Consider the following 26,677-nt stretch of genomic DNA (forward strand, 5'->3'; position numbering starts at 1 on the left):
CCATTTCCAAGCCGTTTGCTAGCCGGCGACACCAGTTGAGGACGCTGCAGTCAACGTCCATCAGACGGTCAAGCGAACAAAGAACGCACTATCTGGATGATCAGGCGACAAGGCCGCATCACCGTCATCGCGAACTAATACACGGTTACAGGAATCATTCGCCGGATATCCAGCAGCGCGGCACAAAAAAAAGAAGAGGAGGAAAAAGGTACGATGAACGTTATTTTTGAAAAATATTAAAACATTGTACATAGCTGTAGTGCTATCCGAAATATCTCGAGCCAAAATTGAGGAAAAAGTGCATTGTTTTGTGCCCTTTTTCCGGGATTACTTCTTACATTAAGTTACCGACACATTCCTGACACAATACCGGAATCTACGACTCAACCGAACTGCTTTGTATGAGCTTGAGCCTCGTGAACCTTTACTACAGCAACTGTCCGAACTATAGACATCAGATTGGAAGGATATCGAGACAATGTTCACAGAAGGAGAGGAAAGGACAAAGCACAAAGTGACCAGAACGGGAACTGAAGATGGATAGGCAAAACTAAGGAATTCTGGTCAGGAATACAGCAAGATCTGGATTCCGATACAAGCACGTGTGACTGAGGTGAGATTTTGAAACATCTTTTCATTTTCTTTTAAGTCCCCAAAATGGAATATGTGCTTCGCACCTCAAACGTATACAATATTCAAAATTGCTGTTCAAAGATTTGTGAAGTTTCAGAATATGTGTATCTTTTGTAACAATTTTTGTGAGAAAGACACTTTCGTGACTAACATGTCGCTACAGCACAAAAACTGTGAGGCTGAGATACTGTCTAAATTTGTTCCGAGACTTGAGGAAAGTAAGTTACAATGTTGCGAGTTCCTAAAAAGGTAAGAGGATTTCATGGTTACTTCATTTTTTGTTTAGAGCTAACGAAAGTATAGTTTTATCAATTAGTAAACGTTAACGTTAATGTAAGAGTTGGCACAATATAAAGTGAGGTCGGGATTTGGTCGGGTATACGTCGGCAATGTTATTTTTAGAATAAGTCGGAAAATCGCCGTCTCGCTGGGGGTCGGGATTGGGTCGGTTGATGGGTGCTACCTGACGAAAGAATTTCATTGCTATTGACATGGTCATCCTGTCAGTATCATTGGTTTAAACCATTGGTAGAGTGATCCTATGATGCATTCTGTGAATAATTATTTTCACAATGAAGGAAGGTTATATTTTGGACAGTGTGTGTGTGTGTGTGTGTGTGTGTGTGTGTGTGTGTGTGTGTGTGTGTGTGTGAGTCACCACGATAACTTGACTATGCCTGGATGGATTGTCTTCATATTTGATATGAGTAAGTCTTAGTGAGACCTCAAAATCATTAGAGTTTGGACCTAGTTTGCAAATTGCATGATCAATGACAAAATTCCATTATTCCATAATGTTTAATGATGGGGATCACATTCTTGCACTATTTGGAAGTTAAGTAAATGTGGACATTATTGGAAATAAATGATGCAAATGAGGACCTCATTTATATAATTTTTGTGGAAATGCTACAACAGCCTTCTTTGCTAAGTACAGTATCTACATTGAGCAGTTTGTGTTATTTGGTTAGAGAACTTGATAACTGATATGAATCATGCAAATGAGGTCCTTAATTACATAATCAATGAGAGATATTTATAATATGTCACTTGAAAGGGTTAACATCATTTGGCGAAGGTATGATGTCGTGGATAGAACTTGCGTATACATCATAGGATCATCCTGATCGATGTTCTGAATTGTTTTTGTCATCTAGTCTGTCAATTCTGATTTTCATAATGTTGTGATCATCAGAATGATTTCCTTAGTTTCATAATTTGGCAACAGCCATCCTAATTTTGCTCTTGTAGTTGTAGTATCTAGAAGGACATCTTTATCGGGTGTTTGCTAGCACTGCTTCCTTGAACATAAGCAAGGAGACTGAAAGCAGATGTAACCTACTGGCTATAGGCTATAAGTTGATATTGCAGTTTTGTTTCGTCGTGTAAATCCTGGTAATGAGGCCAATTTCGTATGTTTTTACTATGTAGTGAGTCTCACTGTGACTGTCGTGTACAAGAAGAGGGGCTCTGCCATTCAGTCAGCTGGCAGAGCACAGCCCATGTTTCAGGCCTGTGATGAGGCAAAGGAAACAACTGCTGACATGAAGAACAAGGGTGAGGAACATTGCACAATTTCCATTCAGCTATTATTTGTTTGCATTGCATACCTGGTAAAATGCCTCATGGCGTAACACACCAGGTTTGTACTGAACAACTACAAGCTGCATATCTGGGCAGATTGATCAAGACTGTGTAAAATGTTTTGAAAGAAACGGCATATACTTCATAATACAATGTGTTATGATATATTTTTACATTCTTCAAGCCATTTTAAGGTGATTGTTGTAGCTAATATTTCACGAAAACAAGTTTTGTAGCACAGATATAGGGAGATGAAGGTCATGGTTCAGTTTTTAGAGCATATTGAGAGTAAATGTGATCGGTGCTTTGCTAAGTGGTTTTTAGTCAAAGTCTGATGTACAAAACAGGTTGATTTTCGTCAGTCCTGTAGCTTCTAGCGTGCTAGATGGGCAGTACAAATGTTCAACAAAAGTCCCCCACTTCTAGAACTTCCGGTAGTCTGCCCAGCTGGTTGGTTGTTTTTGAGAGGCTATTATTTCTCCATGAGGATACAGCTGGTAGTTCTGGACTGGGTATGCCATGGTGTCAGTCTGCGATAATATTGAGTTGAAACGTACATGTAACATATTCCAACCAATGATATTTTGTTCAATGCGAGTCTAGGCAGTTCATCTTTTGTTGTACATGTTACAAAGTAACAGTTGACTTTCAGAAGATGAGACCATGTCTTTCAGTTGAACAGACTTAGTTTGTGGGAATTAGGATAATATTCTTACTTGCCATGCATGTTGTTACCTTCGCCGGGAATGTATGCATTCGCGGTAAGGTTATGTTATCGGTTACGCCAGCTGTAAAGTGGGTCCGTATGTATGTCGAGATCATAAGTCGAGAGAACTTTAAATTGACAGATCTTGCTGATTTTTAGTAGGTAAGTGGCGGTTGTGGGAACAAAGGTCATGTTCGAAAATGGTTAACCTGGCGTTTTCCTAAAATGCTCCAGTGGACTTTTTTTGTTAGTGTGTTTGTATGTAGACAACATAACTCGACGTATTGATGATGGATCTGCAGGATTTTTGGTGGGTACGTAGAGAGTGTGAAAACGAAGCTCAAGTTCAAAAATGGGTCACCTGGCATTTTCCTGCGGTACTGCAGTGGGCTGTTTATGTATGCGTATTTGTTTGTTGACAGGATAACTCGAGAAGCTGTTGATGGTTGTGCATGATATTTAGTGAATAGGTAGATTTATTAAAGGGGAAGGTCAAGTTCGATGATGGGCCTCCTATCGGGTACTTTGGGTACTGCAGTGTAGCTTCAAAGTTTGAGGTCGAATTTTCTGCAAGTGCTACGGTCATGATTTTCGTGTGGTAGATAGTCCATGCCACATGAAGTAAGTTGTGCACGTTTGGGCCCTCTAGCGGCTTGTTTAGAGCTGCAGCGGGTGTTTTTAATTTATTTGTTTTGACCTTTGGACATGAATAACTAGACTTACGGTCAACGGATCGTCTTGATTTATGGTATGTAGATAGCTCGATTAATGATTTACATAATTGAATATTCGTTATGCAAATCAGGAGCTAATTTGCATAATTAGGAAGGAAAGTTTATAAATCTGCTGCCTTTCAAAATAGGACTCTCAAACATGTGACATATGTAGCTGAAAAAGAGAGAGGTATCGATAGATACCAATAATGCTAATAGCTACCTATTTTGCATAATTAATGAGAAAATACTAATTGAAAATACCACAATAGTAAATGATTGGAATTTCATTCTTGTATCATTAGGAAGCTAAGTAAAGGTGAACAATATCAGACAAAAATCAGGCATGACAAGGCGTCATTAACATAATTTATAAGGAAATGTCTACAATTCCCTTTCAATTTGGTATTTTTAAGTCTATAAATTCAGGTTAAATTGCACTGACAGGTGACCTAGTTTACCGTAGCAGGCTCCCTGTGAGACGTCCCTGGAGGACACATGTGATACTTTACTTGCCTGGTGCAGGGCTCTGTTTTGGGGTCAGGGAGGTCACACAGGCATTTAAACAGCAGCCTTACGATCTAACCTCCCTGTTGGAAGGTATAGGTTTGATAAAAACTGATTGATATGTCGGCTATGAAAATAAGGGCATAATTGAAGCAAATACATTGCCAACAAATTGCCTTATTTTCTGTAGTAAAGATAAAAGTTATGATACCAATTAAGCAAAAATATTCTTACAGTGATTATTTCTATAACTCTTGGGAGAACTCGTGTAGGTATAGGTATGGGTTTGTTTTAAACTTTGAAAGAGAATACTAGTAACTCAAGAAGGTGATGACGGATCGTCATGATTTGTAGGGATGTACATAGTTTGAGTGATGATTTACATGATCGTATAAGAAACATGCAAATCAGGATCTGTGATGTGAAAAAGTATACAAACCCTTGCATTCCATTGTAGTCAAACACGTGACATGTAACTGAGAAAGAGAGGAATATTGATAGATATCAATTATGCAAACGAATACCTAATTTGCTTAATTTATGACAAAATACTATAATTCCAGCTAAATGATGGGATTTCATTCTTGTGGCGTTTGGGAGATAATCAAATGTGGACGTTATCAGACATAAATCATGATGGCCTCATTTACATAATATATGAGGAAATGCTACAATGGCCCTCTTTTCTGAGATTTTACTTTAATGCTGTGTTTTGTGTAGAGGAAAGGATCACTTGAAATTATGCAATCGAGGACCTTATTTACATACTGAGTGATAAGCATTCACTCGAAAAGGCTAACATCAGTCGGCGAAGGTATGAGGTCGTGGAACTCTAGTTTACTAATGTTTTGACAATATTGATGTACGTCATTACACAGTTGCATCATGAGAGTAGGCCACAAATTAGAGATGTACATGTACTATCAATCTATCTAGCATGTACCTGTCTTTCCCAATACAGACTGAATACAGATCTGCTGAGGGGAACCTACAGCTGTATTCTCTACCAGGACATCCAAAGCCCATCAAAGACAGCACCCATGCGAGTATTGGAGCTGAAACACAGTGTCATACTTCCGGGAGAGGGTTTGGGATAAGTATTTCAATATGGTGTACTAATTTATAGCATGATAATGGTGAAGATGGTGGATTCTCCTGTTAAATCAAATGATTTTATGTAGTACATGTTTTTTTTTCAAACTCTTATGATACACTGAAGATTTTATAGTATTGGGGTTGAAACTTTTTTATTCCTTTTGCAGCTTAGCCTCCACCAGGCCCTCCTACCAGTGTATGGATCGTAGAATTCACCAGGAAAAGGAATAATTAGCCAGTAGAGTCAGTACACTTTGAAGATCACCTTTCGCCCACGTAGGGCATGTGATATGTCGGTAGGTTCTTCGCTGTCCACTAATCATTATCTAATACAATGTAGGTGCCAAGCAGCTAAATGATCCTTTTATTGCTCTGCGAGCAGACCGTGACAGAACAGACAAGCCCAGAACATGTAAGAGGAAGTGCCTTGTCCGCCGTTAGAATTTGTTTTGTCCATCAAAACAACACTCAGTCTATCAACACGTTGGGTTGGCAAAAGAAAAGTATAAATCTCATTGATATATGTTACAATAGTCGTACCTTAAAGAACTGATCGACAAGGCAGAATTTGGGCGGTAGTTTTTCAAAATGGCACCCAAACCGCACGACCAAGCCGTGATCAGCGGCAGACGATGTTTCTACTATTAACTTTATGTTTTAAGAAGATTTCAAGACATTTTTAGTGAGTTTTTAAGGGCTGGAAAGTCACTTGAAATGGTTAGTCTGCCCTGAGTAACTGAAAATGCTACTGTAACAGTATGCTGGTCGCGACCTAATTGATTTATGGCCTAAATGATCTCAACTCCCAAACTACTGCCTTTGTTCAGAAAATGAGCAGATTACTTTATTGGCTTTCTCCTCGCCGACATAAGACAGACTAACGGAGCCTTCAAATGACACTTTTGTAAAAATTCTCCTTATATAGCCGGTGTAGTCAGTCTGGTAGAGACTATAGCAGCTTTTCATTAACTGTAGGGGATAATTTTATTTGAGAGTAAATGGAGAATAATGACTTGGAACTTTCTGTTTGCAGATACTTTGCAAAAGTGATGATTCGTGATAGATGCTAACTATTCAAATCAGGCTAATTTGCATAATTAATGAGAAAAGTTGATCCCCTTTCCTTCAAGGAAGGAACATATGACATATGTAAATGAAAAAGAGAACATCAAAAAGAGAGAACATGTAAATCAAGCAAGAAACAACTTCTAAAACATAATGAATGTAAAATGTCATGATACCATAGTGGGAATGTTTTCAACGGCATTTGGAAGTACAAAGTAAAGATGAACATTATTAGACATGTATCAAACAAATAAGGGCCTCATTTGCATAATAAACGAAAGGGTCCTTAATTAGCATAGTTTGCTAAGATATGACTTGCATAATTGGGCACTGTGTTAATTGGACACAGAAGATCATTGATTGATGTTATCTATGCAAATAACGAAAGACGTCAGACTTGCCAAGTCAAATTGTCCAGGCTTCTTCTCGCCCCTAGCCATACTTCACATGAGGGGTGTCTTGAAAAATGGAGAGCGAAGCATGGTACGTGCAAATAAGCAAAAGAGCTTACATAAATTCTCCAGGCGTACCGGCTTGTTTCCTATGACGGCATTGGTCTCGCCTTAGATGGGAAGCATTGCAAGGATCCAGTTTCACCGCTACTGCCTAACACCCGAAAGACGTCAAAAATGGCAAGTGAAATTGTCTGGGCTTCTTCTCGCCCCTTAAGCCATACTTCATATAAGGGGTGTCTTGAAAAACGGAGAGCGAAGCATGGTAGGTGCAAAATAGGCAAAAGAGCTTACATGACTCTCCAGGCGTACCGGCTGGTTTCCTATGACGGCATTGGTCTCGCCTAAGATGGGAGGCATTGCTAACAAGGGACCTCACCGCTACTGCCTGACACCAGAAAGACGTCAAAAATGGCAAGTGAAATTGTCGGGGCTTCTTCTCGCCCCTTAAGCCATACTTCATATAAGGGGTGTCTTGAAAAACGGAGAGCGAAGCATGGTACGTGCAAAATAAGCAAAAGGGCTTACATGACTCTCCAGGCGTACCGGCTGGTTTCCTATGACGGCATTAGTCTCGCCTAAGATGGAAGGCATTGCTAACAAGGGACCTCACCGCTACTGCCTTACACCAGAAAGACGTCGAAAATGGCAAGTGAAATTGTCGGGGCTTCTTCTCGCCCCTTAAGCCATACTTCATATAAGGGGTGTCTTGAAAAACGGAGAGCGAAGCATGGTAGGTGCAAAATAAGCAAAAGAGCTTACATGACTCTCCAGGCGTACCGGCTGGTTTCCTATGACGGCATTGGTCTCGCCTAAGATGGGAGGCATTGCTAACAAGGAGGCATTGCTAACAAGGAGCCGCTACTGCCTAACACCCAAAAGACGTCAAAAATGGCAAGTCAAATTGTCGGGGCTTCTTCTCGCCCTCAGCCATACTTCATATAAGGGGTGTCTTGAAAAATGGAGAGCGAAGCACGGTACGTGCAAAATAAGCAAAAGAGCTTACATAGACTCTCCAGGCGTACCGGCTGGTTTCCTATGACGGCATTGGTCTCGCCTAAGATGGGAGGCATTGCTAACAAGGGACCAGTCACCGCTACTGCCTAACACCCGAAAGACGTCAAAAATGGCAAGTGAAATTGTGGGGCTTCTTTTCGCCCCTTGAGCCATACTTCATATAATGGGTGTCTTGAAAAACGGAGAGCGAAGCATGGTAGGTGCAAAATAAGCAAAAGAGCTTACATGACTCTCCAGGCGTACCGGCTGATTTCCTATGACGGCATTGGTCTCGCCTAAGATGGGAGGCATTGCTAACAAGCTAGGGACCTCACCGCTACTGCCTGACACCAGAAAGACGTCAAAAATGGCAAGTGAAATTGTCGGGGCTTCTTCTCGCCCCTTAAGCCATACTTCATATAAGGGGTGTCTTGAAAAACGGAGAGCGAAGCATGGTAGGTGCAAAATAAGCAAAAGAGCTTACATGACTCTCCAGGCGTACCGGCTGGTTTCCTATGACGGCATTGGTCTCGCCTAAGATGGGAGGCATTGCTAACAAGGATCCAGTTTCACCGCTACTGCCTAACACCCAAAAGACGTCAGAAATGGCAAGAGAAATTGTCGGGGCTTCTTCTCGCCCCTTAAGCCATACTTCATATAAGGGGTGTCTTGAAAAACGGAGAGCGAAGCATGGTAGGTGCAAAATAAGCAAAAGAGCTTACATGACTCTCCAGGCGTACCGGCTGGTTTCCTATGACGGCATTGGTCTCGCCTAAGATGGGAGGCATTGCTAACATTAACAAGGATCCAGTTTCACCGCTACTGCCTAACACCCGAAAGACGTCGGACATGGCAAGTAAAATTGTCCGGGCTTCTTCTCGCCTTAAGCCATACTTCACATGAGGGTTGTCTTGAAAAATGGAGAGCAAAGCATGGTACGTGCAAAATAAGCAAAAGAGCTTACATGACTCTCCAGGCATACCGGCTGGTTTCCTATGACGGCATTGGTCTCGCCTAAGATGGGAGGCATTGCTAACAAGGATCCAGTTTCACCGCTACTGCCTAACACCCGAAAGACGTCAGAAATGGCAAGAGAAATTGTCGGGGCTTCTTCTCGCCCCTTAAGCCATACTTCATATAAGGGGTGTCTTGAAAAACAAAGAGCGAAGCATGGTAGGTGCAAAATAAGCAAAAGAGCTTACATGACTCTCCAGGCATACCGGCTGGTTACCTACGACGGCATTGGTCTCGCCTAAGATGGGAGGCATTGCTAACAAGGAGCCAGTTTCACCGCTACTGCCTAACACCCGAAAGACGTCAGAAATGGCAAGAGAAATTGTCGGGGCTTCTTCTCGCCCCTTAAGCCATACTTCATATAAGGGGTGTCTTGAAAAATGGAGATCAAAGCATGGTACGTGCAAAATAAGCAAAAGAGCTTACATAGATTCTCCAGGTGTATCGGCTGGTTTCCTATGACGGACGCCGTGACATTCCCCACGCAGAAATTAACCCTTTCGACAGCAGGCGTCTTTGAATCCGGGCCGGTAGAGTTAGGTCTGCCTACCTCCTTCCCCCTTGGAACGGACTCTGCAACATTCCCCGCGCAAAAACCCTTTCGGCAGCAGGCGTCTTTGAATCCGGGCCGGTGGAGATAGGTCAGCCTACCTCCTTCCCCCTTGGATCGGACTCTGCGACATTCCCCGCGCAGAAATTAACCCTTTCGACAGCAGGCGTCTTTGAATCCGGGCCGGTGGAGATAGGTCTGCCTTACCCCTTGGATTAGACTCTGCGACATTCCCCACGCAGAAATTAACCCTTGCGACATCAGGCGTCTTTGAATCCGGGGGGGCCGGTGGAAATAGGTCTGCCTACCTCCCCTTCCCCCTAGGATCGGACTCTGCAACATTACCCGAGCAGAAATTAACACTTTCTGCAGCAGGCGTCTTTAAATCCAGGGCAGTGGAGATTGTGCGACAATTGTAACTTGTACAATATATGGCAACATATGCACATGAAAGTTGAACTATTGCAAGCACAAAGTAAAAAGATCTAGTCTAATCTATAACTAACAGTAGAAATAATCTATAGAATAATGTACATGCTAATGTTCCAAAACAGTATGTTGGAACCAGTTTGCTGTGTCAGGAATGTATAGTCTTGTCTCGTTTTTGTTCTATAGATAACGGGTGGCTTGAAAAATGGAGAGCGTAGCATGGTAAGTGCCAAAAAAAAGCACAAGAGCTTACATGACTCTCCAGGCATACCGGCTAGTTTCCTACGACGGCATTGGTCTCGCCTTAGATGGGAGGGATTTCTAACAAGGGACCAGTTTCACCGCTTTTGCCTTACACCCGAAAGACGTCAGAAATGGCATATTCTTGAAATAATGACAATTTGTCGGGGTTTAATATTGCCCCAAGCTATACGACAGATGCACGTATCAAACTCTCGTTATTTAACGCTAAGGTATTTTATTGATTTCAATGAAATAATTCATTCATTTGCATAATTGATATGATTATCAATATACCATAACTCAATGACATTTGCCTTACATGTGTATGTTTGAAAATCCTATCTTAGTATGTGATGGATTTATAAAATTTCCTTATTGATTATGCAGATTAGCTTCTGATTTGAAAAATTAGCATCTTACTGTTTCAATCATCACTTTAGCTATCTAGATTCCTGAACAACTGAAACCAAAGACCTGCTTAGCAACGACCCATTAGCAGTGCTTGTCATATGTTGATCTGTTGATCTGTTGACCTAAATCCCAGTACCCTAGCTGTTATGATAAGTTAAGTTGCATGTCACAGTATGCACAGTGGCAGTAGACCACTTCTACCTCAATAATTATGTAGAATAGGTCCTCATTTACATAACGTACATCTCAATATGTTGAGCACCATCCAAGATACTTATGTTTGAAAAAAAAAACTAATGAAAAGCCATCAATCTCTTCTTGAGTTATCCTCTTCTAAAGGTTCCAAGAAAAAGACCCACTGCAGTTCCAAACCAGCCGCTCACCGTGATTAAAACTCACACTACTCAATCTTTGCTCCAAGAGCTATCTTGTACTAGTACTTAAAAATCACAACCCTTTAAAGTTCCGGTGCAGTACTGTAGGGAGCTGATAGGAGGCCCATTATCGAACTAGACATGTTTTCCCAACCCCTACCCTCCTATCAACAATCACGAGGATCTGTTCATAGCTTTCAGAGTTATGTTGTCCACATACAACACACATACATTTAAGATTTGCAGCATTACCGTAGGAAATCGCCAGGAATCCCATCATCAAGGTTTAAATAACCTTTATCTTATCGACACCCACCAACCAAATATCAGGGACATCCATCCACAGCTTCTCGAGTTATGCTGTTTACATCAAGTACACCTGCCAGGATACAGCCACATCACCTGTCCTTAGTGCTGAACACCACAGCTGTCAGAAATACAACCACACCTGTCCTGACCTTGGTGCTGAATAACACAGTGGTCATACATACAACCACACCTGTCCTTGGTTCTGAACACCAAAGCTGTCAAACGACCACACCTGTCCTTGGTGCTGAAAAACACAGCTGTCAGACATACAACCACAGCTGTCCTTGGTGCTGAAAAACACAGCTGGCATACATACAACCACACCTGTCCTTGGTGCTGACCAACCCAGCTGTCAAACATACAATCACAACCTGTCCTTTATGCTGAAAAACACAGCTGTCAAACATACAACCATACTTGTCCTTGGTGCTGAACACCACAGATGTCATAGATACAACCAAACCTGTCCTTGGTGCTGAACAACCCAGCTGTCAAACATGCAACCATTCTTGTCCTTGGTGCTAAACAACACAGCTGTCAAACATACAACCACAACCTGTTCTTGGTGTTGAACACCACACCTGTCATACATACATCCAAACCTGTCCTTGGTTCTGAAGAACACAGCTGTCAAACATACAACCACAACCTGTCCATGGTGTTGAACACCACAGCTGCCATACATACAACCACGCCAGTCTTTGGTGTTGAACACCACAGCTGTTCATAGCAACCACACCTGTCCTTGGTACTGAAGAACACAGCTGTCAAACATACAACCACGCCTGTCTTTAGTGTTGAACACCACATCTGTCAGACAAACAACCACACATGTCCTTGGTACTGAAGAACACAGCTGTCAAACATACAACCACACCTGTCTTTGGTGTTGAACACCACAGCTGTCATACATACAACCATACCTGTCTTTGGTGTTGAACACCAAAGCTGTCAGACATATAACCACAACCTGTCCTTGGGGCTGATGAACACAGCTATAAAACATATAACCACAACCTGTCCTTGGTGTTGAACACCACCGATGCCATACATACAACCACATCTGTCCTTGGTGTTGAACACCACATCTGTCATACATACATCCAAACCTGTCCTTGGTTCTGAAGAACACAGCTGTCAAACATACAGCCACAACCTGTCCTTGGTATTGAACACCACAGCTGTCATACATACAACCACACCTGTTCTTGGTGTTGTACACCACACCTGCCATACATGCAGCCACACCTGTCCTTGGTTCTGAAAACCAGAGATGTCAGACGTACAACCACACCTGTCCTTAGTCCTGAACAACACAGCTCTACCCTTGGTGTTGAACACCACACCTGTCAGACATACAACCACACCGTCCTTGGTGCTGAACACCACACCTGTCATACATGCAGCCACACCTGTCCTTGGTGCTGAACAACACAGCTGTCAGACAAACAATCACACCTGTCAGACATACCAGACATACAACCACACCGGCTTTGGTGCTGAACACCACAGCTGTCAGACATACAATCACACCTGTCCTTGGTGCTTAACACCACAGCTACCATAGATAAAAACACTCCTGTCCTAGTTGCTGAACACAGCTGCCAAACATACAAACACACCTGCTATTGGTGCTGAACAACACAGCTGTCAATGGTGCTGAACAACACAGATGTCAATGGTGCTGAACAACAAAGCTGTCAAACATACAACTACTACTATCCTTGGTGCTGAACACAAGACCTGTCATAGATACAGCCATACTTGTCCTTGGTGCTGAACACCACGCCTGCCATACATACAACCACACCTGTCCTTGGTGCTGAACATGGCACCTGTCAAAGATACAGCCACACCTACCTGCCCTTGGTGCTGAACACCACAGCTGTCATAGATACAGCCACACCTGTCCTTGGTGCTGAACAACACAGCTGTCATACGTACAGCCACGCCTGTCCTTGCTGCTGAACACAAACAGCTGTTCATTATGCTGAAGTAGATAAACTGTTCCTTTTTTATCAACCTAATCTCGAAGATATTGATAACTTTAACTTTGCAACTGTTTTCTATAACATTTAGTATTCGCAAAGCAGTGACATTTTTCGTCTACTGAAAGACTAATGGTTCTTGTAAGATGCAAGTAAAATGCAATAGTGAAGGAAGGGATATCTGAAAGAAGTACTAGTGGTCTCATAGCACACCCAGTATATATTTAGTTCACTATCAAAGAATGATCGCTTGAATTATCTTAATTATTTTAGTCATGTTGTTCTATGGTCGCGGTGGAACATCATGGTTCTAGGACTCTTTATGCAAATTACGCAATTTTGCCATGAATTAAAAAGAAAACAAAAATACTTTCTTGATACCTTTTACGTTTCTTTCTTTCTCTTCTAGAATTTCCTCCAGGACTACAATGCACAGTGGAGGTAGATAAAGAAAGACTGAATGCAGCTGAGGGGCGTTTCCACGACTGCAGATGCAGAGACCACTGGATGACGATGATGGTTTTCATTTTGTTGTAACAAGGACATATACATGTTGCATAACGTTTTTGGTTGCAGTGAATTTTTTGTTGAAATTCGGCATTGCAGACGTGTTACTTTAGAGGGAAATAAAGTATTGGTGAGGGGGCATGTATAGGTGTGGAGTTTGTCAATCAGTTATCCATTGCCCATCTGTGTTGTGATAGTTATCATGTTAATCTAAGACAGGCTCAGAGACTTTTAATCTACCTATGTCATGTCCCGATGCAATTTTCTTGTACATTTTCAAGGAAATGGTATCATCTCTGACACAGCCACAGGCAATTGTGTTTCCTGTGTAATATCATGCAATCCATGTTCCCTATATATATATATACTGTATCACTCATATTGAATAGCATAGTGTTTAGTCTTGTAGAACATTGTTATACTTATAGGCTATGTCATGTCCCGATTCAATTTCCTTGTACATTTTCAAGGAAATCGTATCATCTCTGACACAGCCACAGGCAATTGATGTAAACTGTGTTTCCTGTGTATTATCATGCAATCCATGTTCCCTTTGTATATACTGTATCACGCATATTTAATAGCATAGTGTTTAGTCTTGTAGAACATTGATATAGACAAAGCAAGCATATATGTCTTGATATTTAGTACTGCTTGATAAGAACTTGCCATACATTGTACCTATAACATTTGTTGTGCAATAAAGTTTGATTGATTGATTGATTGATTGATTGATTGATTGATTGATTGATTGATTGATTGATTGATTGATTGATTGATTGATTGATTGATTGATTGATGGTTCTTTTGTTGACTACGGCTAAGACTGTACCAACCAGGAAGTAAAGTTAGGGCTTTCATTACCTTCTCTAGGACGGTTATGTTTTGGGTAGCATGTGTCTGTGTGTGAACACGATAAGTCGAGGAGCCTGGGCAGATTATCTTGATTACATGTTGGGAAGTTGTGTGTGTGTGTGTGTGTGTGTGTGTGTGTGTGTGTGTGTGTGTATCTGTCTGTCTGTGCGTGAACACGATTTGTCAAGGATGCCTGGGTGGACTCTTCATAGTTGATATGTGGATAGGTCTTGATGAGACATCGACGCCATTAGACCCTTGCCCCCCCCCCCCGCAACTTTCTAACGTACTACTGGCGGTATTTTTTTTTATATCTCCTGTCATAGCTTTGAAGTGGTAGATAGCTATTCTTTATTCATTTTCATGACCTTTGCCAAGAAGGTTATGTTTTCGTCATCGTTCATCGTGTCATTCCGTCTGTAAACACGATAACTTAATCTAATGTCTTGGATTGTCGTCATGCTTGGTGTGTGAGTGCGTCTTCTTGAGACCTTGAAAAACAGCTCGCTATGTCATTACAGAGGAACTTCTGGTTTTGATATCTTGTGAAAATCCTGTGGTCATGATTTTATACTGTCGCAGATAGCTCTTGGGAGGGAGAGTAAGTCGTGTAGGTTTGGCTTTTATTGACCTAATAGAGCCGATTTCGTTTCAAACTTTCAAAGAGAATTACAAGTACTCAAAAAGGGATAAAAGGATCGTAAAGACATTTAGAATGTAGACAGCGTATCTATTTATTTTCCTAAAACAAATGTATAAACAGACATGGATACACACAAAGCCTCCCATTGCAGTTTATGAGACAGACGGGGAGCCAGACAGACAATGAATCAGGCAGAGGGAGCCAGGCAGAAGAGAAGTAGACAAATGAAAATGCAGACATAGGGTCAGACAGATAGTCATTCAGACAGAGAGCCAACCAGACAGAGGACCAGACCACCAGAGACATAGCCAGACGCAGATAGACAGAGGGCCTGCCCGACAGAGAGCCAGACAGACTGAGAGCCAGAAAGAGAGTCAGACAGACAGATACCTCGCAAAACAGGGAGCCAGACACGGACAACCAGACAGACAGAGGACCTGCCCGACAGAGAGACAGACAGAAAGTCACACGGACGAAAAAACAGACAAACGGAAACTCAGCCTGACAGAGAACCAGACAGAAGGTCAAGCATAGGATCAGACACCAAAAACCAGACAGAGAACTAGCCGTACAGGGAGCCAGGCAGAGAGTCAGAAAGACGGAGAGTAAGCAGATCAGGGAGCCGGACAGAGAGCCAAACAGACAGAGAACCAGACAGAGAGTCAGGCAGAGGGTCAGACAAACAGACAACCAGAGACCTAGTCAGACAGACAAAGGGCCTGCCCCACAAAGACCCAGACCGAGGATAAACAGACAAAAAACAGACCGAGACCTAGCCAGACAGGGAGCCGGACAGGGAGTCAGACAGACGGAGGGCCTGCCCAACCGAGTGCAAGACAGACTGAGAGCCAGACAGAGAGTCAGACAGAGGATCAGACAAACAGAAAACCAAACAGACAGATATCTGACCAGACAATGAGCCAGAAGGAGAACCAGACAGAGGGCCTCCCCGACAGAGAGCCATACAGAGAGCAAAACAGACTAAAAATAAAACAGGCAGAAAGCCACTCTGAAGGAGAACCAGTGAGAGGGTCAAACAGACAAAAACAGACATACAGAGACCTAGCTAGACAGGAAGTCAGACAGATAGCCAGACAGACAGACAGCCAGTCGACCGGGCAGGGAACCTAGAAACAACCCTGCCCGACAGAAAAACAGACAGACTAAAAACAAGATAAACAGAGACCTAGCTAGAGAGAGGGCCTGCCCGACAAAGAGTCAGAATGACAGAGAGCCAGCCGATCAGGAAGCCGGACAGACAGAGAGTCATCCAGACACAGAGCCAACTGGACAGAGAGCCAGTCAGAGATTCAGACAGAGGGTCCGAAAGACAGGAAACCAGACATGCAGAGATCTAACCAAACTGAAAGCCAGAGAGAGACTCAGACAGACAGAGGACCTGCTCGACAGAGAGACGGACAGACTGAGAGCCAGACAGTCAGACAGAGGGCCAGACAGACCAGAAACCAGACAGACAGATATCTAGCCAGACAGGTAGCCAGACACACTGAGGGCCAGACAGTCAGACAGAGGGTCAGATAGACTAGAATCCAGACGGACAGATATCTAGCCAGACAGGGAGCCAGACAAACTGAGAGCCAGACAGTCAGACAAAAGGTCAGACAGACCAGAAACCATACAGACAGATATCTAGCCAGACAGGGAGCCAGACAGACTGAGGGCCAGACAGTCAGAGAGAGGGTCAGACAGACCAGGAACCAGACGGACAGATATCTAGCCAGACAGGGAGCCAGATAGACAAAGGGCCAGACAGTCAAACAGAGGGTCAGACGGACCAGAAACCAGACAGGCAGATATCTAGCCAGACAGTGATCCAGACATACTGAGAGCCAGACAGTCAGACAGAGGGTCATACAGACCAGATACCAGACAGACAGTACAGATATATAGCCAAAAAGGGAGCCAGACAGACTGAGAGCCAGACAGTCAGACAGAGGGGTCAAACAGACCAGAAACCAGACAGTCAGATATCTAGCCAGACAGTGAGCCAGACATACTGAGAGCCAGACAGTCAAACAGAGGGTCAGACAGACCAGAAACCAGACAGACAGATATCTAGCCAGACAGGGAGACAGACAGACTGAGGGCCAGACAGTCAGACAGAGGGTCAGACAGACCAGAAACGAGATAGACAGGTATCTAGCCAGACAGGGAGCCAAACAAACTGAGAGCCAGACAGACAGACAAAAGGTCAGACAGACCAGAAATCAGACGGACAGGTATCTAGCCAGACAGGGAGCCAGACAGACTGAGGTCCAGACTTTCAGACAGAGGGTCATACAGAGTGTCAGACAGACCAAAAACCAGACGGACAGATATCTTGCCAGACATGGAGACAGACATACTGAGAGTCAGACAGTCAGACAGAGGGTCAGACAGACCAGAAACGAGATAGACAGATATCTAGCCAGGCAGGGAGCCAGACAGACTAAGAGCCAGTCAGACAGAGGGTCAGACAGACCAGAAACCAGACAGACAGATACCTAGCCTGACAGGTAGCCAGACAGACTGAGAGCCAGACAGTCAGACAGAGGGTCAGACAGTCAAGAATCCGGACAGACAGATTTCTAGCCAGACAGGGAGCCAGACAGACTGAGAGCCAAACAGTCAGACAGAGGGTCAGACAGACCAGTAACCAGACAGACAGATATCTAGCCAGAAAGGGAGCCAGATAGACTGAGAGCCAGACAGTCAGACAGAGTTTCAGACAGACCAGAAACTAGACAAACAGATATCTTGCCAGACAGGGAGCCAGACAGACTGAGAGCCAGACAGACAGACAAAGGGTCAAACAGACCAGAAACCAGACAAACAGATGTCTAGCCAGACAGGGAGCCAGACAGACTAAGAACCAGACAGTCAGACAGAGGGTCAGACAGACCAGAAACCAGACAGACAGATATCTAAGAAGACAGGTAGCCAGACAGACTGAGGGCCAAATAGTCAGACAGAGGGTCAGACAGACCAGAAACTAGACAGACAGATATCTTGCCAGACAGGGAGACAGAAAGACTGAGAGCCAGGCAGTCAGACAAAGGGTCAGACAGACCAGAAACCAGACAGACAGATATCTAGGAAGACAGGTAGCCAGACAGACTGAGGGCCAGACAGTCAGACAGAGGGCCGGACAGACCAGAATCTGGACAGACAGATATCTAGCTAGACAGGGAGCCAAATAGACTGAGAGCCAGACAGTCAGACAGAGGGCCATACAGACCAGAAACCATACAGACAGATATTTAGCCAGACAGGGAGCCAGACAGACTTAGGGTCAGACAGTCAGACAGAGGGTCAGACAGACCAGAAACTAGACAAACAGATATCTTACCAGACAGGGAGCCAGACAGACTGAGAGCCAGGCAGTGAGACAAAGGGTCAGACAGACCAGAAACCAGACAAACAGATATCTAGCCAGACAGGGAGCCAGACAGACTAAGAACCAGACAGTCAGACAGAGGGTCAGACAGACCAGAAACCAGACAGACAGATATCTAGGAAGACAGGTAGCCAGACAGACTGAGGGCCAGACAGTCAGACAGAGGGCCAGACAGACCAGAAACAAGACGGACAGATATCTAGACAGTACAGACAGGGAACATGACAGACTGAGATCCAGACAGTCAGATAGGGTCAGACAGACCAGAATCCAGACAGACAGATATCTAGCCAGACAAGGGAGCCAGACAGACTGAGGGCCAGACAGTTAGACACACAGTCAGACAGACCAGAAACCAGACGGGCAGATATCTAGCCAGAAAGGGAGACAGACAGACTAAGAGTCAGACAGTCAGACAGAGGGTCAGACAGACCAGAAACGAGATAGACAGATATGTAGGCAGGCAATGAGCCAGACAGACTAAGAGCCAGACAGTCAGACAGAGGGTCAGACAGACCAGAAACCAGACCGACAGGTATCTAGCCAGACAGGGAGCCAGACACACTGAGGGCCAGACAGTCAGACAGAGGGTCAGATAGACTAGAATCCAGACGGACAGATATTTAGCCAGACAGGGAGCCAGACAAACTGAGAGCCAGACAGTCAGACAAAAGGTCAGACAGACCAGAAACCATACAGACAGATATCTAGCCAGACAGGGAGCCAGACAGACTGAGGGCCAGACAGTCAGAGAGAGGGTCAGACAGACCAGGAACCAGACGGACAGATATCTAGCCAGACAGGGAGCCAGATAGACTGAGAGCCAGACAGTCAAACAGAGGGTCAGACGGACCAGAAACCAGACAGGCAGATATCTAGCCAGACAGTGATCCAGACATACTGAGAGCCAGACAGTCAGACAGAGGGTCATACAGACCAGATACCAGACAGACAGTACAGATATATAGCCAAAAAGGGAGCCAGACAGACTGAGAGCCAGACAGTCAGACAGAGGGGTCAAACAGACCAGAAACCAGACAGTCAGATATCTAGCCAGACAGTGAGCCAGACATACTGAGAGCCAGACAGTCAAACAGAGGGTCAGACAGACCAGAAACCAGACAGACAGATATCTAGCCAGACAGGGAGACAGACAGACTGAGGGCCAGACAGTCAGACAGAGGGTCAGACAGACCAGAAACGAGATAGACAGGTATCTAGCCAGACAGGGAGCCAAACAAACTGAGAGCCAGACAGACAGACAAAAGGTCAGACAGACCAGAAATCAGACGGACAGGTATCTAGCCAGACAGGGAGCCAGACAGACTGAGGGCCAGACTTTCAGACAGAGGGTCATACAGAGTGTCAGACAGACCAAAAACCAGACGGACAGATATCTTGCCAGACATGGAGACAGACATACTGAGAGTCAGACAGTCAGACAGAGGGTCAGACAGACCAGAAACGAGATAGACAGATATCTAGCCAGGCAGGGAGCCAGACAGACTAAGAGCCAGTCAGACAGAGGGTCAGACAGACCAGAAACCAGACAGACAGATACCTAGCCTGACAGGTAGCCAGACAGACTGAGAGCCAGACAGTCAGACAGAGGGTCAGACAGTCAAGAATCCGGACAGACAGATATCTAGCCAGACAGGGAGCCAGACAGACTGAGAGCCAAACAGTCAGACAGAGGGTCAGACAGACCAGTAACCAGACAGACAGATATCTAGCCAGAAAGGGAGCCAGATAGACTGAGAGCCAGACAGTCAGACAGAGTTTCAGACAGACCAGAAACTAGACAAACAGATATCTTGCCAGACAGGGAGCCAGACAGACTGAGAGCCAGACAGACAGACAAAGGGTCAAACAGACCAGAAACCAGACAAACAGATGTCTAGCCAGACAGGGAGCCAGACAGACTAAGAACCAGACAGTCAGACAGAGGGTCAGACAGACCAGAAACCAGACAGACAGATATCTAAGAAGACAGGTAGCCAGACAGACTGAGGGCCAAATAGTCAGACAGAGGGTCAGACAGACCAGAAACTAGACAGACAGATATCTTGCCAGACAGGGAGACAGAAAGACTGAGAGCCAGGCAGTCAGACAAAGGGTCAGACAGACCAGAAACCAGACAGACAGATATCTAGGAAGACAGGTAGCCAGACAGACTGAGGGCCAGACAGTCAGACAGAGGGCCGGACAGACCAGAATCTGGACAGACAGATATCTAGCTAGACAGGGAGCCAAATAGACTGAGAGCCAGACAGTCAGACAGAGGGCCATACAGACCAGAAACCATACAGACAGATATTTAGCCAGACAGGGAGCCAGACAGACTTAGGGTCAGACAGTCAGACAGAGGGTCAGACAGACCAGAAACTAGACAAACAGATATCTTACCAGACAGGGAGCCAGACAGACTGAGAGCCAGGCAGTGAGACAAAGGGTCAGACAGACCAGAAACCAGACAAACAGATATCTAGCCAGACAGGGAGCCAGACAGACTAAGAACCAGACAGTCAGACAGAGGGTCAGACAGACCAGAAACCAGACAGACAGATATCTAGGAAGACAGGTAGCCAGACAGACTGAGGGCCAGACAGTCAGACAGAGGGCCAGACAGACCAGAAACAAGACGGACAGATATCTAGACAGTACAGACAGGGAACATGACAGACTGAGATCCAGACAGTCAGATAGGGTCAGACAGACCAGAATCCAGACAGACAGATATCTAGCCAGACAAGGGAGCCAGACAGACTGAGGGCCAGACAGTTAGACACACAGTCAGACAGACCAGAAACCAGACGGACAGATATCTAGCCAGAAAGGGAGACAGACAGACTAGGAGTCAGACAGTCAGACAGAGGGTCAGACAGACCAGAAACGAGATAGACAGATATGTAGGCAGGCAATGAGCCAGACAGACTAAGAGCCAGACAGTCAGACAGAGGGTCAGACAGACCAGAAACCAGACCGACAGGTATCTAGCCAGACAGGGAGCCAGACAAACTGAGAGCCAGACTGTCAGACAAAAGGTCAGACAGACCAGAAACCAGACGGACAGGTATCTAGCCAGACAGGGATCCAGACAGACTGAGAGCCGGACAGTCAGACAGCGGGCCAGACAGACCATAAACCATACAGACAGATATTTAGCCAGACAGGGAGCCAGACAGACTGGTAGCCAGACAGTCAGACAGAGGGTCAGACAGACCAGAAACCAGACAGACAGATACCTAGCCTGTCAGGTAGCCAGACAGACTGAGAGCCAAACAGTCAGATAGAGGGTCAGACAGTCCAGAATCCGGACATACAGATATCTAGCCAGACAGACTGAGTGCCAGACAGACTGAGTACCAGACAGTCAGACATAGGGTCAGACAGACCAGAAACCATATAGACAGATATTTAGCCAGACAGGAAGCCAGACAGACTGAGGGCCAAACAGTCAGACAGAGGGTCAAACAGACCAGAAACTAGACAGACAGATATCTAGCCAGACAGGGAGACGTACAGACTGAGAGCCAGACAGTCAGACAAAGGGTCAGACAGACCAGAAACCAGACAAACAGATATCTAGCCAGACAGGGATCCAGACAGACTGAGAGCCAGACAGTCAGACAGAGGGCCAGACAGACCATAAACCATACAGACAGATATTAAGCCAAACAGGGATCCAGACAGACTGAGAGCCGGACAGTCAGACAGAGGGCCAGACAGACCATAAACCATACAGACAGATATTTAGCCAGACAGGGAGCCAGACAGACTGAGGGCCAGACAGTCAGACAGAGGGTCAGACAGACCAGAAACTAGACAAATAGATATCTTGCCAGACAGGGAGCCAGACAGACTAAGAACCAGACAGTCAGACAGAGGGTCAGACAGACCAGAAACCAGACAGACAGATATCTAGCCAGACAGGGATCCAGACAGACTGAGAGCCAGACAGTCAGACAGAGGGCCAGACAGACCATAAACCATACAGACAGATATTAAGCCAGACAGGGAGCCAGACAGACTGAGAGCCAGGCAGTCAGACAAAGGGTCAGACAGACCAGAAACCAGACAGACAGATATCTAGGAAGACAGGTAGCCAGACAGACTGAGGGCCAGACAGTCAGACAGAGGGCCGGACAGACCAGAATCTGGACAGACAGATATCTAGCTAGACAGGGAGCCAAATAGACTGAGAGCCAGACAGTCAGACAGAGGGCCATACAGACCAGAAACCATACAGACAGATATTTAGCCAGACAGGGAGCCAGACAGACTTAGGGTCAGACAGTCAGACAGAGGGTCAGACAGACCAGAAACTAGACAAACAGATATCTTACCAGACAGGGAGCCAGACAGACTGAGAGCCAGGCAGTGAGACAAAGGGTCAGACAGACCAGAAACCAGACAAACAGATATCTAGCCAGACAGGGAGCCAGACAGACTAAGAACCAGACAGTCAGACAGAGGGTCAGACAGACCAGAAACCAGACAGACAGATATCTAGGAAGACAGGTAGCCAGACAGACTGAGGGCCAGACAGTCAGACAGAGGGCCAGACAGACCAGAAACAAGACGGACAGATATCTAGACAGTACAGACAGGGAACATGACAGACTGAGATCCAGACAGTCAGATAGGGTCAGACAGACCAGAATCCAGACAGACAGATATCTAGCCAGACAAGGGAGCCAGACAGACTGAGGGCCAGACAGTTAGACACACAGTCAGACAGACCAGAAACCAGACGGACAGATATCTAGCCAGAAAGGGAGACAGACAGACTAAGAGTCAGACAGTCAGACAGAGGGTCAGACAGACCAGAAACGAGATAGACAGATATGTAGGCAGGCAATGAGCCAGACAGACTAAGAGCCAGACAGTCAGACAGAGGGTCAGACAGACCAGAAACCAGACCGACAGGTATCTAGCCAGACAGGGAGCCAGACAAACTGAGAGCCAGACTGTCAGACAAAAGGTCAGACAGACCAGAAACCAGACGGACAGGTATCTAGCCAGACAGGGATCCAGACAGACTGAGAGCCGGACAGTCAGACAGCGGGCCAGACAGACCATAAACCATACAGACAGATATTTAGCCAGACAGGGAGCCAGACAGACTGGTAGCCAGACAGTCAGACAGAGGGTCAGACAGACCAGAAACCAGACAGACAGATACCTAGCCTGTCAGGTAGCCAGACAGACTGAGAGCCAGACAGTCAGATAGAGGGTCAGACAGTCCAGAATCCGGACATACAGATATCTAGCCAGACAGACTGAGTGCCAGACAGACTGAGTACCAGACAGTCAGACATAGGGTCAGACAGACCAGAAACCATATAGACAGATATTTAGCCAGACAGGAAGCCAGACAGACTGAGGGCCAAACAGTCAGACAGAGGGTCAAACAGACCATAAACTAGACAGACAGATATCTAGCCAGACAGGGAGACGTACAGACTGAGAGCCAGACAGTCAGACAAAGGGTCAGACAGACCAGAAACCAGACAAACAGATATCTAGCCAGACAGGGATCCAGACAGACTGAGAGCCAGACAGTCAGACAGAGGGCCAGACAGACCATAAACCATACAGACAGATATTAAGCCAAACAGGGATCCAGACAGACTGAGAGCCGGACAGTCAGACAGAGGGCCAGACAGACCATAAACCATACAGACAGATATTTAGCCAGACAGGGAGCCAGACAGACTGAGGGCCAGACAGTCAGACAGAGGGTCAGACAGACCAGAAACTAGACAAATAGATATCTTGCCAGACAGGGAGCCAGACAGACTAAGAACCAGACAGTCAGACAGAGGGTCAGACAGACCAGAAACCAGACAGACAGATATCTAGCCAGACAGGGATCCAGACAGACTGAGAGCCAGACAGTCAGACAGAGGGCCAGACAGACCATAAACCATACAGACAGATATTAAGCCAGACAGGGAGCCAGACAGACTGAGAGCCAGGCAGTCAGACAAAGGGTCAGACAGACCAGAAACCAGACAGACAGATATCTAGGAAGACAGGTAGCCAGACAGACTGAGGGCCAGACAGTCAGACAGAGGGCCGGACAGACCAGAATCTGGACAGACAGATATCTAGCTAGACAGGGAGCCAAATAGACTGAGAGCCAGACAGTCAGACAGAGGGCCATACAGACCAGAAACCATACAGACAGATATTTAGCCAGACAGGGAGCCAGACAGACTTAGGGTCAGACAGTCAGACAGAGGGTCAGACAGACCAGAAACTAGACAAACAGATATCTTACCAGACAGGGAGCCAGACAGACTGAGAGCCAGGCAGTGAGACAAAGGGTCAGACAGACCAGAAACCAGACAAACAGATATCTAGCCAGACAGGGAGCCAGACAGACTAAGAACCAGACAGTCAGACAGAGGGTCAGACAGACCAGAAACCAGACAGACAGATATCTAGGAAGACAGGTAGCCAGACAGACTGAGGGCCAGACAGTCAGACAGAGGGCCAGACAGACCAGAAACAAGACGGACAGATATCTAGACAGTACAGACAGGGAACATGACAGACTGAGATCCAGACAGTCAGATAGGGTCAGACAGACCAGAATCCAGACAGACAGATATCTAGCCAGACAAGGGAGCCAGACAGACTGAGGGCCAGACAGTTAGACACACAGTCAGACAGACCAGAAACCAGACGGACAGATATCTAGCCAGAAAGGGAGACAGACAGACTAAGAGTCAGACAGTCAGACAGAGGGTCAGACAGACCAGAAACGAGATAGACAGATATGTAGGCAGGCAATGAGCCAGACAGACTAAGAGCCAGACAGTCAGACAGAGGGTCAGACAGACCAGAAACCAGACCGACAGGTATCTAGCCAGACAGGGAGCCAGACAAACTGAGAGCCAGACTGTCAGACAAAAGGTCAGACAGACCAGAAACCAGACCGACAGGTATCTAGCCAGACAGGGAGCCAGACAAACTGAGAGCCAGACTGTCAGACAAAAGGTCAGACAGACCAGAAACCAGACGGACAGGTATCTAGCCAGACAGGGATCCAGACAGACTGAGAGCCGGACAGTCAGACAGCGGGCCAGACAGACCATAAACCATACAGACAGATATTTAGCCTGTCAGGTAGCCAGACAGACTGAGAGCCAGACAGTCATATAGAGGGTCAGACAGTCCAGAATCCGGACATACAGATATCTAGCCAGACAGACTGAGTGCCAGACAGACTGAGTACCAGACAGTCAGACATAGGGTCAGACAGACCAGAAACCATATAGACAGATATTTAGCCAGACAGGAAGCCAGACAGACTGAGGGCCAAACAGTCAGACAGAGGGTCAAACAGACCAGAAACTAGACAGACAGATATCTAGCCAGACAGGGAGACGTACAGACTGAGAGCCAGACAGTCAGACAAAGGGTCAGACAGACCAGAAACCAGACAAACAGATATCTAGCCAGACAGGGATCCAGACAGACTGAGAGCCAGACAGTCAGACAGAGGGCCAGACAGACCATAAACCATACAGACAGATATTAAGCCAAACAGGGATCCAGACAGACTGAGAGCCGGACAGTCAGACAGAGGGCCAGACAGACCATAAACCATACAGACAGATATTTAGCCAGACAGGGAGCCAGACAGACTGAGGGCCAGACAGTCAGACAGAGGGTCAGACAGACCAGAAACTAGACAAATAGATATCTTGCCAGACAGGGAGCCAGGCAGACTAAGAACCAGACAGTCAGACAGAGGGTCAGACAGACCAGAAACCAGACAGACAGATATCTAGGAAGACAGGTAGCCAGACAGACTGAGGGCCAGACAGTCAGACAGAGGGCCAAACAGACCAGAATCTGGACAGACAGATATCTAGCTAGACAGGGAGCCAAAAAGACTGAGAGCCAGACAGTCAGACAGAGGGCCAGACAGACCAGAAACCATACAGACAAATATTTAGCCAGACAGGGAGCCAGACAGACTAAGGGCCAGACAGACAGTCAGACAGAGGGTCAGACAGACCAGAAACTAGACAAACAGATATCTTACCAGACAGGGAGCCAGACAGACTAAGAACCAGACAGTCAGACATAGGGTCAGACAGACCAGAAACCAGACAGACAGATATCTAGGAAGACAGGTAGCCAGACAGACTGAGGGCCTGACAGTCAGACAGAGGGTCAGACAGACCAG

General features: G+C 45.7%; 1 long non-coding RNA gene across 1 annotated transcript; it reads left to right on the forward strand.

Annotated features, from left to right (window-relative positions):
* The first annotated feature begins 289 nt into the window (after window positions 1-289).
* LOC136447961 (uncharacterized) lies at window positions 290-5,387 on the forward strand. Its single transcript, XR_010757808.1, has 3 exons — window positions 290-613; window positions 2,065-2,190; window positions 5,105-5,387. It is a non-coding gene; the product is annotated as an uncharacterized lncRNA (long non-coding RNA).
* Window positions 5,388-26,677: the final 21,290 nt, after the last annotated feature.

The sequence above is a fragment of the Branchiostoma lanceolatum genome, chromosome 13 (assembly GCF_035083965.1).
Source record: "Branchiostoma lanceolatum isolate klBraLanc5 chromosome 13, klBraLanc5.hap2, whole genome shotgun sequence".
NCBI lineage: Eukaryota > Metazoa > Chordata > Leptocardii > Amphioxiformes > Branchiostomatidae > Branchiostoma > Branchiostoma lanceolatum.